Source organism: Nipponia nippon, unplaced genomic scaffold (assembly GCF_047370975.1).
Source record: "Nipponia nippon isolate SJK-2023a ecotype South Korea unplaced genomic scaffold, ASM4737097v1 scaffold_6, whole genome shotgun sequence".
In the NCBI taxonomy this organism is placed as follows: domain Eukaryota; kingdom Metazoa; phylum Chordata; class Aves; order Pelecaniformes; family Threskiornithidae; genus Nipponia; species Nipponia nippon.
Genome location: NW_028262380.1, coordinates 13,165,058 through 13,178,633, shown reverse-complemented (window position 1 = coordinate 13,178,633; position 13,576 = coordinate 13,165,058). Strand labels below are relative to the sequence as shown.

General features: G+C 40.2%; 1 protein-coding gene across 2 annotated transcripts in view; it reads left to right on the top strand.

Annotated features, from left to right (window-relative positions):
• SORCS2 (sortilin related VPS10 domain containing receptor 2) overlaps nt 1–13,576 on the top strand; it is a 579,951-nt gene that overhangs the window by 80,360 nt on the left and 486,015 nt on the right. The gene's annotated exons all lie outside the window — the stretch shown is intronic.

Genomic DNA, 13,576 nt, shown 5'->3' with positions numbered 1-13,576 from the left:
CCTCAGAGCGAGGGGCTGTGGTGTCTGGCTCTGCCGATAGCAGAGCTGGGAACAGAGGGTCCCTACACACAAAGTTCATCAAGATAAAATTACAGATCGTGTACAATGTTCTGGTCAATTAAGGTTGAAAATAACCTTCTGATTGCTGAAGATTTTTTCACTCTTTTCTGCCTATATCTGGAGTGTGGGTTGCCTGAAGGGGGGACTTTCTCTGGCCTCCTGACTGGGAGTGACACTGGTGCTGTGACATTTCTCTGCACGTCTGTGGCCCTGGGGTTAGATAGCAGTCAGCAAATGGTATTAAAGGGGTATTCATGAGCTAACTTGATGCTGAGGAGCCAGATTTCATACTTGTCTGCCTCTTTCAAAAAGAAACAGGCTCTGATTCTGAATTACCTTCTGGAGGCTTCATTTCTTTTCTGGAGACTTCACCACCTGTGGATGCGTTCAAAGTTAACTTGTCTCCCCAGGCCATAATTTGCTTTGTGAATGTCTCCCCAGGAGTCTTGCTTCTGAGGGTGAGGGAAGGATAGGTACCTGCTCTAGCTATTCCAGGCTCTTCTGCTGTTATTTAACAGATGACTTTCCAGATTTGGGCTTTCTGGGAATTGAGTCTCATTTTTCCTTGCACCATAGTTCTTCACAGGACTCAAACATACCACAGGTATTCTTGCTTAACCAGTTACTGTAAATCAGCTGAGCCATGGTGACTTTCTCTGAGCGCTTGATCATGCGTCTTAGCCCTTAGGTATGCCCTAATTGCTTCACAGAGATCTCCAGGCAGATCTCTGATTTAACTGACTGCACTAGCTTGCTATCTGCTCTCTTTGTTTTTCAATGATGTATTAGTACTACAAAGTCAGAAATATGCTTGAAGTTTTAAATCAGTTGCTAGTCCTGGAGAAAGCTTCCTTTTTGTTCATCTTAAGATTCAGTTTATTGTCCTTTCTTTTTTTTTTTCCTTTTTTTTTTATTTTAAATCAGAATGTATATTACTTGATAATTTGATCAACGGTGCAGCAACAAAGGCCAGCCAGTGCCTCATTGCCTGTTGTGCCCTCTGGTTTGAATAGTAACAGCACATTTTCATGCTGAGTTTAGATGAATTGGCTCCTGCCTGTGTGTGCCGGGTAATGTCCTTTCATATTCTTGGCATTGGTAATGAATAGGATTTTGAACACAGCTTGCAGATGTTAAGGCTTATTGTAGGAAAAACTCTCACAAAAACTTTAAGCTTCTAATATATGCCTAAAAGCCAAAGAGGGTATCAGAATTACGGTACTAATTCAGTTGCTATTGGTTAGCTTGCTAGATCTCTAATTGCCTGTACAAGCACTTAAATGCGTTTGGCGATAGGTGACTTAACTTTATAGTTCCCAGATTTTTTTTTCTCCTGTCTTTTTATCCATACATAAGAGAGCTTTGTCAATCTGCTTGCTTTTAGACCTGCATGCATCTTTTAAATCCCGAATATCTTCTTGAACATTAGTGGTGTTCTTGCATCTTAATTAAGATAAAAGTTTGACCTGTTTTTTCCCCCTGAAGTAACAAAAGAGCTCTGTTACTGATAGCATGGTTTACTGTAGGAAATCCTAAAAAACAAAACAAAACAAATAAACAACCGAAACAAAAAACTTGAAAAAAACCAACCCCCCCCAGGATGCTACTAAAATGTCTGTTGCCTGAAGATAGTCAGAGTATTTGCCACCTTGTGATTTATTAGTTTGCAAAATCAGAAACTGAAAAAACCTTTGCAGCGTCAAAACTGTAAACTTCTTATTTTAACAGCGTGTATTTCTGAATAGTAACACAACCTATAAACAACTAACAGCTAACAAATCTCCTTTTTTGAGGAATTATTGCGATTTGCAGATTCTATTTGATTTTACAGCAGAGAGTAATGCTATTGAAAAGCCGGATTTAACACAGACAGTTAAGAGGGATTCTGTGTGTTGGGTTTTTTGGGAGCTTTTTTTTTTTTTTTTTTTAAGAGATGTTTATTTCAGCTGTGGATTTAATCCTTCCTTCAAAGAGAACTGGAGGATAAAGTGAATGCCAGAGCAGCACTGCAGGTTTCTACTGTACTTTTGCTCTTTGTTGCTGCAGTGCTAAACAAGTTTCTGTTAATGTGGTGGTGCAGGTGAAAATGCTGGGGCTTCATTAACAGTCCTGCTGATGAAGTGTGAGCCAGAATAAAACCCAGTTCCTCCTCTGTTCACTGAGTTAGATTCGCAGGACAAGCAGAAGCAGAAAGCAACATGCCCTGCTCATGTTATTCCACTGAACAGATTTTATCCACTGAACAGATTTCACCAGACTCTACATGGGCAGTAGAGTTAAAGAAAAATAGCAATAAAAATGTGAAATTTTTATGCAGTAACATTTCTGAGTAAAACCAAACATCTGAGACCTTCGAAGTGAGACTTTGCAGGCAAATTACAATGGGTCATCTGTGCTGTACACTGAGAAAAATAACTTGTCAACAACACAATAACAAGGAAAAGGTAAGGAAATGAACACATGGTTTTACCTTGTAGCCTGTGTAATTCAGCACCGTGTCAGAGAAGGGGGTCAGACTCCGACACAGGCACGTGTGGTTGTACCGGTGCCTGGTTTGCTACCTCCTTAACTCCAGCATGCATAAGATGGATGGTCTTGTGGCAAAGACCTCATCGAGGTCTTACAAGTAAATCTGAATGAATAATAATGATTCTTCCAATTTCCTGGCTGAAATTAATTTAAAAAATTGGAGACCAAATAAAATGTTTTAAAACAGGTTAAAGGCATTGATTTTTTTTTTTCCTGCCCATTGGTCCCTACTCTCATGTGAGAGTAAATTCAGTGATGTGTGGGTACTGTGGCAGTGGGATGGTGTGAACAGACAGGCAGTGACAAGAGAGTCCCATCTGACTAAAAAGTAGCCAGCTCACTGAAGAATTACAGTAGATGCTAAAGAAAAACCTGGTTTTGTTCTGCCTTTCATAATTTCTCTGGTAGAGCTCTTTTCTAAACAGTGTTTTACATAAAACAATTTAACTCATATTAAAAAGAGTGCCTCAACATGTTTTTTAAGAGAGATGAACAAATAAAACCTTTTTCAACAACGGGAAGTACATCTAACACTTCACTGTTCTTAAGTATCACAACACACAAGAAAATGAAAAATAGAAGAAAATCAGAGTCAGATGAAGATGGTAACAACAGAAGTTCTTTAAAAGCCGGTGTTTCTTGTCTCTTGGTAATGCAATCAGTATATTCTCTAAAAGCTTTAAGGCAGTAAGAGTTTCTTTAAATAGTGGAGTAGCTTTGAAACTCCCTTTCATACCTGGATAGAGCAATATTAAATCAAGAGACAGCATCATCAGACTTGCTTTGACTGATGAAAGAAAAGGGATGGTTATCTGAGCGCAATCCTTTGTTTCTCCAAGAGATCTTGGTAGCTGCAAATCATTTCAGATAAAAATCAGGTTATGCAGATCTGACCAGCAGTTTTCCTGTTTCCCTAGGAGTCACAAAAATCTTTACTGTTTTTCACTCAATCGTATATACTGGAGGCTTTGCTTATTTCCCAGGGCAGACTTCAGATGATGCATAAAACTTAGGTCGTGAACACTGGTGGTAATTAAAGGTCCATGGTATGTATGTTCTAGGTTGTTAACTTGAGTATCTGGGCAAAATTCCAGCTTGGGTAATTATGTGCTGTCTCCCTGACTTCTGTCAGCAGCTTCCACTGGGTAAGGTATTGTATTCAAGTCTTCTCCTACACGAGTGCGTAGTACTAGTTGCTCAGTCTTCTGGGCCTGTGATTCTAGGAGTTGATTGCTGATTTACCCTTTGAAAAATCGCTAATGATTTTACACGTCTATCTTGTCACCCCGTAGAAACATCCAGTTCTGAGAGAGCACATCCTCAACACTTACAGAAAATCAAGTCCTTTCAGTATTTCTTGTTAAATTAAGCATGTGAAATCACCAGTTATTTTGGAAAATTTAAGCTTTCAGCAGAAATTGAACAATTTCTGGGTAGGTTTTGTTGAATGGTAAATTTCAATGCATTTACCAAAAGAAAAAGACTCCCTTTTTGACAAAATACCCCTTCCTCCCCCCCCCAGTAATGCTTAATTTGCCTGAGAATATGTGTATCTTTCTGTCAGAGAAGAATCAAGGAGAACTGCAGGTCATGGTAAATCTTTGTTGGAAAGGAGTCAATTAGTAGGAGAGAATTCTCATTGCTATTATCTTAATGTATTCATATATTTATAAATATTGACGTTATGTTCCGTTGTGTTGCCTTAATGTTAGTTGAAAGCTTTTGAATATCTAAATCATTAATACCATAACAGATTCTAGTTTGAGGAAAATGGTGCTGCTTTTTCTTCCATCAAATGCTTTGCAAGAACTGTATTTTGTCATGTGCATGCTCTGCTAAGTACCAAATTCCTGAAGACACTGAAGACATAGTTCTAACAGCATCTTAAGCTGTTCACTTAGAACAGAGGACTAAGTATAGCTCTGGTCATTTTTATTTTAAAAATTGAGTTTTATAGTAAGAAGACACTCCAGTAATGTATCCCAAGGGACTACCGTGATGAAATGATATAGCAGAGATTTTATGTCTTATAACATCACCTGTGGTAAACTGCGTTGTCACCAAAAACATGCTGCCATTGTGGAAATAATCTCCTCAGGCATAATTTCTGTGGTTTCTTGAATAACAGGAGTGGAACTTCAGAATGAAAATTACCCAAAACATTGGATAGATATTAATGGGATTAGATATATATATCATGCCTCTGAGCAGAGGATACCTTCTGTAAATCTGATGCTGGTATTGTTGACTGCTTACACAGACTTTGCTTTCTGGTGTCGGGAAGAATCAGAGCAGTTAATGTCATGGATTCTGAGATGCCAAATAAGCAGATTTTTTACCCCTTTTCAGATGCATTTTTTCCTGTTAAACAGCAAAAAAAAAAAAAAAAAAAAAAGAGGAGAGCATACAGTATGTCATCAGATCTGATCAGGAAACCTCTGTGCTATTGAGGTGGGACTAGCAACAGTTCAGGGACATTCTTCATCCTTTGCTGCTAACAAAACCATAAACAATTAATTAGATATTAGTAAAAACTTTTTCACCATGAAAGCCATTGGTGGTTAAGCATTAGAACAGGTGCCCAAACAAGTTGTGGGATCCCCATCCTTGGAGATACTCCGAGTTTGACTGGGTACAACCCTCAGCAGCCTGCTCCAACTTGGAAGCTGGCGTTGGAGCAGATGACCTCCAGAGATCCTTTCCCTTTTATTCTGTAGTTCTAAATACGCATCTGGGTATTTGGAGATGAATTTATCACTTGTTATTCCACTAACTTCACTAAATTCTATCTAAAAGGTCTGTCCATATGCCATTACAGCAGGTCGAGATGTTAATTTTGACTTCAGTTGGAATTAGTACAAGTTCTGAGTCTCTGTAGTCATGTTCCAGTGCCCATTAAATCAGACCTTTTATGACTCTAATTCATTTCTCTAATTTCTCTAATCCATTTACACATGTGTCATCTATAACAGTGTGTGGGAGGCAGTTCCACAGTATCACTGTATGGAAAAACCACTATTCTGTAGCCTAAAAGTTTATCTACTTTTTTATTTACATTCCTTCCCATTGCCTTCCCTCTGCGGTTTGATACAAGTTTGTCAAACCATTTATACGAAACAGAAACAGTAAAAAACCCCATCTTGAATAAAAGAGCTTAGTACGTAACACTGGATTGGGAACTATCAACCATGGCAGAAGATGAAAGTGTTGAAATTTAAATAAGCATCCTGGGCAGTGTATTTCTACCTCATCCTCAACGCTAATATGCCTCGGTTGTGATAGTAAGACATTCTGCATGCAGAAGTTACAGCCTCTTCTAAGAGTAGGACTGGTGTGCAATGGATTATTTCTGAAAACTTGCTGACCAGCAGCAAGCCCTCGGCTGGTTTGAGAGCATCCTTCTACCCCAGCCGAGGAGCTTGCCCGGCAGCCTCATCGCTCCCGCGAGAAGCCAGATTTGAGCCAGTGACCCGGAGGTGAAGAGCTCTGTATCCCGTTAGTTATTCTCTGGGGGATGTTCAGTCTTTCCAATTTTAACTGTTTAAGGATCGCTGCATTTTCTCTGATGGCTGCATTTGGCAGAAGTGAACTGTTGATAAGAAATGAGATCAGACTCCTTCCCCCAGTGTTTCCTCCCTCACCCTCTCCACTTGTAGCTTGACAGTTTGGATAGTGAAGAAATCAGTTATTTACTAACATTTTACAGTAGTTGAGAATAAAAATGTCACAACATGTCTCTAATATAGTCTTTAGCTCCAAATCGTGCAAGACATTGCTTTGAAATGGCTGGAAATATGCATGACTGCAGCAAGCGGAAAATTTGTAGCCAACAGCTTTGCAATCAAGTCGAGATGACTATATGTGAATATTTCCTAATATTTGCACCTCTTCTATTTTGAGAGCAGTATTTTTGCTACTTGTTGGATTCTTCTTGTAGGTTTTATTAGCGTGAGGAAGAAAATTTGGCTGCTTGGGTCTATCCTTTGCAGTTCTCACAGTTTTTCAATTGCTAGTGTAAGTAACACTTTTTATTACTGGCAAGTGCTGCCGAGGTGCAGAGTTGAGTGGGACTAACTTCTGAACTGGCTGTAACAGCTAGAAATCTGATCAATTAAAAAAAATGGAGTAATTCTCTTTATCTTGATATTTTCTGCTCTGAGACAGTGGTTACGGTTCCAGTGCATCGCTAAAGGCATCTCAGAAGCTGCCTTTCAAACCAAACTTGTAGGCAGTACCGACAGCAAGCTGGCCCGTGGAAGCACAGGTCTCATGCGAGTGCATCTTCTTGAACCTGCCGGGCACTGGAGCTGGCTCTAACTTGCCTGCAAGGCAGTTTGCAGGTGGGAACGGGGTGCATCGTGTTTGTAGCCACTTCACAGACAGCTCTTCAGAGCACCTAGCCAATGCCATGACCTCCCTGGGAGATGGGAGAGTGTGGCATCTCCCAGTCTATGCAAGAGGCGATTTGTTTTAATCAAAATAATGTTGGCTGTAATAAGCAAATAGTGGACTTTCCTAATTCTTTTTCCCTGGAGGGTATATAGTATAGGAAGTTACTTTTATTCCAGACATTTCTGCCTTGAATGATGAGTGAGAATGGGTGATTCTACTTGAAAGAGTGTAAGATAAAAAATGACCAGTGATATTGAGATATAATTTTTTTTCTTTTTTTTTTAAACAAACCAGCTGAAATATTTCTGTTCAGGTGCTCCTGAGTATGGCCATTTTCAGCAGCCTGCTAGAAGGAAACCAAGCAAGACATCTCTCACTATGTATGGAGAATCGATTTGAGCCGATAGCCTGGAATGTGGGAGTCTGCCACTACAGCCGTGATGCCACCAGTGGGGCCGGATGGCATTCCTTGTGGAGCCTGACAGGATGCCTCTGTGCAGTGTAGCTCTGCCAGCTGTCTCTCTTCCATGGCGTGTAGCACAGTCCATTTAGATTCAATTTTGTTTTTATTCTTTGATGAGTGTTTAATAACCATTTCCGAATCTCTGCACAGTTGGAAAGTGACATTGTCAAGAACAGGTGCAGCCAGCTGAAATTATGTGGTAATGCTTGTTGTAACGGCACTGGAAGAAGTAAAGCGGAAAAGTTTTATTTCCTTCAGGGCAGAGTTGGCTAAATGGAATTGAGATATCCTGGGATAAAATAATTACCCTCTCGGTTTTGGTTCACTTTGCATTGTGAGAGAAACAGGATGGCTTTTGCGGCTAGGAATGAAAAGTCATATATTCTCATCCCAGCCTTGATACCAGCTGGCTGCATGACATTTGAAAAGTCACATGGACAAAAGTTTGAGTTTACTTGTTCTACAACCAGGTGCTTATATAAGCCACCTAGTTTCTTAAGGTAAACCCACAACTCTGCTTTTCATTCTGGACACCCAATGTTCCCAGCACTTGCTATTTGGGTAATTAACTGTATATTGATACAGGCATTCGGGACTGAACGTGCCAGCTTTATTTTTGCTGTAGGAACTCTCTGGGTTGCAAGGAAAATTAGTGGAACCTAGAGGCGTGCAGCATCTTCTGAAATAATTTCTTTTATTTCTTAGTTTCTTCCTGGTTAAATTGGAGGCAATAATTCATCTCTCATCACATTGTTTTGAGGCTTTTAATCAATTAGAGTTGGGTACTGCGAGATATTGAACATCGTTGGCTCTGATGGATATTAATAGATGGGTATGCAGAACACCTGGTGCAAGAAGGGATCTTAATATTTGCGATTGCTTTGAGATCTTTGCTTTGAGATGCTATTCAAGTGCTAAGGCTTATTAAGCTCTATCTTAATGCTAGCAAGCCACTGCACTGTCGGTGGGCACTGACTGTTTGTGGCAATGTTCTTTTATTCATGTTTTACTGCTTTTTCTCTGATCTTTTCCACTGACTCCTTCATATAAATGTTTTGATGAACTCTGTCAGTGCTCAAAAGCCTCCCTTCTTGCAACTCTCCACTATCCTGGTCTCTGTTTTCTTTTTCTGATACACCACCTTTTTGCTTTGCTTCTTCCATGCAGCAAAACAGCAGGCACAGCAATCTCTGTCCTTCAGAGCAAAAGGATTACAGGGGTTAGATGTTGTAAAAGTATACATCAAATGAATAATTCCCATTAGAAAATCAGTTTGTTGACTAAGGGGAAGTAGCTGGGGAGGAAGGGAAGAGAAGAAAAAGGCTTACTTAAAGTTGTTGTTCCCTGTTGAATCCTTGTTAGTGTAAACAGCTGATGTCTGTGGAAACTCTCTAACCTCCTTGCCTTAACCATGAACCTCCTCTTCGTTGCTTTAGCTCCCTTTTTGCTAGTAGAGGGGTTAACTCACCAGATGGCAGTCTCTTTCCTCCGAGTCAGCGCAGAGCGGCAGTGAGCAGAGCTGCAAGGCGGTCCTGCAGATGCCCTCTTTTGGAGAAGATATAAAGCCCACACCCTGGTGAACTGGGGTCAGTCAGGATTGCTGAGCAGATTGTATGCAAGTAGGTGTGTTCCACCCCAGAAGGCTATAGCTCTCATAATTACATCTCATCTTTCCAAGTTAACAGTTGCTATTTTTATTATACCATGAAGTTTGGAAATACAGACATGAGATCCAAGCCTTGTCTCACTGTAGGTAGCTTTACATGACTGTTGAGCAGTGGAGCTGCTCTTCATTTACGTATGGAAATGGAAGTGGGGTCGATGCCAACACGTTGTCTTTAGCAAGGTGTTTGTCCAAAAGTATGAGAAAAGGCCCATGAAGGAAAGTAATGTGGGTAAAACCCTAATGACAAATAACATATGAGGAATTGTGCTGCTCCTGAGTGCAGCTTCTCACAGAGAGAGATGTCCTCATGGAATAGCAGCTCTTTTTTTTTTTATTTCATTCATATTGCAGTAGTTGCAGCAAAAACCTGCACTGTGTTTAGTATAACACCAAAAATAATTTACTTTGTATTTTGTTACTAATATTTAATTTAATGGTTAATATTTCATTAAAATATTTTAGGAAGAAATTAAATTTGGTATGCATTGCTAGATTTTTGTTAAAATATTGAAAACTTTCAGTCCTAAATTAATGAATTAGACTTAAAAAGTCATTCATGAGACTTAAAAAGAATCCAAAATGTATTTTGAAGTTATGTTTTTTTGGTGTCTCATTGAGGTTCTGCATGGTTTGACTTATTCCAAGAGAAACCAGGGGTGCTTTTAAACACTGCTTTGGGTTGTCTGCATGTTAGCTTGAGGAGGCAAGTAAACTTCCAGCCTCAGACATCATCATAGGATGGCAGAAACTCAAAGCTGCAGTTTCCAGTTGAGGGTCAAATAGTAGACTAGATTTGAAGAGAAAAACTTTGAATTTTTTTTTTTTTTTTTTTTACTTTATACTCATCAGCGAGTACAGTGACCAGGGCATCAATGTGTCTGTGAGACAGTGAATCCATTACTAATTGGGCAGCTGCCTGTTACACCAGCTGGAGTTTGTTTAGACCTCTAGCTTTCAGTGCCATGTGCTGTGTGCTACAGCAGTCAGGCTTGGAGGTCATATATATGTATATGGATGATCCTCGTCTCTCTTCCATTAGTACAGAAGAACATACAGGCCTGAATGGATTAGCTACCGAGTTCACTCTAAATGTCCTTGCTTATTAAAATTTTTGCTCTCTGAGCTTTAAAAAAAAAAATTAAAAATTAGCTAGTAATAGCTCTAATTTTGGAGCCTCTGAATACATTTTGGTTAAGTCTTTTGCACCCTGGATTTTGACATACTGTACGCTGCCATAGTATTACTACACCACCTGCTTCGAATTCTTCGCTCTCCTACCTGTCAGTGCATCATTTCATGCTCCACTAAGTGGTGCGAGTAGCAAACCCATCTGTTCATTACTCATGTAGCCATTGTGTGAAATATGAATGAAACATCTCATGTCTGAAAGAGTCATTGTCAACTGAGTCCAGCTGGTATGGCTGTATTCTGCCCATAATCCAGAGTCCAGTTGCTTCCTTCAGTTGTTGTGCTTCGTCTCAGCTCAGTAATTGTTCAAGCAAATGTCTAATCTGTGATTCGACATCTTCTGTTTATTCACTTTCTCCCCCTTGAAGTGTACTTCAGCGTACAAGGTTGAGATCCTTGCTAGGACATTAACTGTGGCATGAGCTCATTCTTTGATTTTATCCTTGTAGGCACAGATAAGTCAATAATATACGTGTGTATACCTACAAATGAGGGAAAGAGATTAATTTGTTATGTATTCCAGGAAGTTAATGAATGTTTTAAAGAATTCATTTTTTCCCCACACTGTCTTTACTGAAATAACTTCCATCAAAAGTTTTCTCCTCCAGGTATAGAGTTCCATCTCCGTCAAAGCTATTTGTACTGTTCTTTCTTTTGGCAGAAAGAATTGTTCCTTGCGAAGCCGTCATTGTCAGTACTGCACAGATCAGGTGGCAGTGGCTTCTAAAATAGCAGGTTAATATCCCTGTCTGACAGGATTAAATGCTTAACAGTGATTCTTGCTTTTACAGCTATCAGGGTAAAAGTGATGCCATATGCAATGATAAAGATGTGACATTGTTCAGCTTGCGTTTTTGAGAATGATTAAATGACATGCTTAAATCCTTTGTGGCCTCACAGGTTTGATGGTGCTGAGTGATACAGTGGAACAGAACAGCTATACCTTAAGTGAGGAACATTGGCTAGGTTACATATCTAAAATTTAGTTTGTACTTACAAGTTGCAGGCAGAAGGAACAGCACGCGCTATTTTCATTTGTAACTAACAAACTGATCTATTGTAAAATCTGTCTCTGGTGTAAGCTTTCCCACATTCCTCATGAAGGCACTCATCCTTTTGGGGTGGAAAAGACTGGATTTTACTGGTTCAGTAAAACCTGAACCTGCATCATCTCTTTAGATTTTGGGGTAAGATTCTGTTTGTGAATTTAAATATCTGAATAGAGTTGTCTACGTGTGAAGCAGGAGTCTAAGCTTCTATTATAAAGCCAGTAAAAATCTCATTATAAGAGTCTAAAGCTATTCAGCTTCTAGAGCAACGCAGTCTAGGGCTGTTCAGCTAACCAAATTTAAGTGCCTATTTTAGGATGAGCTGAGCAGCTGACATGGACTCTGTTGACTGTAATGAGTGCTCAGATGACTTCTTCATGTTTCAACGCCAGTGTGTAGCACCTCCATTTAGGTGTCCATCTGTGAGCTGGATCCAAGCCTCTCTGTGCAGTTTACAGAGAGATGAGTTTGCCTTCTCATAATCCCTGGAACAAACTGGACCATTGCGGCACAACAGATGAGGAAGGTTTGGCTTGTTGAGATAGAGCTGTCAGGGTCGGGTGAACCCAGGGTCGAAGGTGGGTTGTTTTCTGCATACAGACTTGTGCGGGCTTTAAGATCTGTACACCTGAGGCACTGAAGGAACAGCTGAGCTGTAGGATTTTGAGGCTGTCTTAGGACCTCAACAATAAAAGTAGGCACTGAAACAGAGGTTGATGTCTAAATACCTGTGGCATTGTGCACTGGTTGCTGACATCATATTTAAAAACAGTGTTTGGAGTGGTAGTTTGGTCCGCTTCCATATTTTTTATTGCTAGGTAGAATTAAATAGTTGTGTTGTATGATATTAATCATTCATACTAGAATATTGCAGAAGACGGTGCTGGGAGAGTTCTCAAGTGTTAAAATGGCCATCCTACCTGCAAAGTGAGGATCAGCTGTACCAGTATATTTGGAGAAGGCCTTGGAAGGGTAGAGCTTGGCTGCTGGTAGGTGCTTGGGGGCCTCATCCACAACTGTCATGCTGATAGTCCCATTGATCTGGGTTCTGTTACGGGTGTTTAAGGAGCTTCTCTTCACGCTTATGTTTTTCTCCAGTATGGAGGTAGGAAAAGAGTGCTTACTCGTAACTTTGGTGTTTCCAGTCTTTTGGCTGTTAATCTGTAGTCCCTTAGTGTTTTTCTTTGGGGTATCACGTATTATTTCACATATAGAAATGACATCATTAACCAAAAATATTAGGAATATGAGAATTCTTAGACTAGATTTTAATATAAGATTATGTGTTTCTTTTTAAATGAAAAGTTGTAGCTGTCTGGCATAAGCCTTCTGCCTTCAAGAGCAAAACCTGTGATTCTTTGTAGCTTTAAGAGATCCCCATAATGGGAAATAAACCCTTAAATAATCAGGCATCTAACACTTTACAGTAGGATAAAATATAACCTGCAGGTTTGTATTATGTGCAGTTTCCAGGCTTGTAGGATGTGAGCAGGTTTGGGTCAGCCCTAATGCTAAAAAATGACTCAAAGTTCAGAAATCTGGAAAGCTGCCGGTGTTTGCTTTGCTTAATAAAGCAAACTGTAAGTCAAACATTTAATCACAGCATTCTAGTAACAGGGGGCCTGTTTTAATACAGCTCTTTTATTGGCCCCTTTGTAGTTCAGAAATAATAAAGGCGATCCTGGTGGATAAGGTGTTTTCAATGCAAGTCTCATGTGGAACCTTTTTTTTCAGACACAGGCCTTGTATAACAATATGAATCACCAACATGAAAGCTATTCTGATCTACGGTGGTTTTTCCAGTAGGGAAATAACCTGCTGAGTTTATTAATGTTTGTCTAATTTACATCATTAGGGTCATTTTTTAAATAGCCCTGTCTGTTTGCTTTATTGCCGGCGCGAGTGTTGGGAGGAGGGATGCCAGAGCGCGAGTGCTGCTCATTTCTGAGCGCAGCTCATTTCTGAGCGCAGCGGAAAGCCGAGCCTTGCGTCCTCCCAGGCGCTCCCTGAGCAGTGAAAATCTTCGAGGCTTCAAGCTCTGAAGGCCTGCACACCACCACAGGTGTACACGTTTCAGTGTGGCTTTTCTAGTTCCTCAAAAGACCTTTGTGGCAGGAGGAGAAGAGCAGGGCAGGGAGGCGGGAGAACGGGGCTTGTGTGCTCAGGAGGGAGACAACACGACACCTGTTTCAAGATTTTAAAGGGGAGTCTGTGCCATCCCTCTTCTGC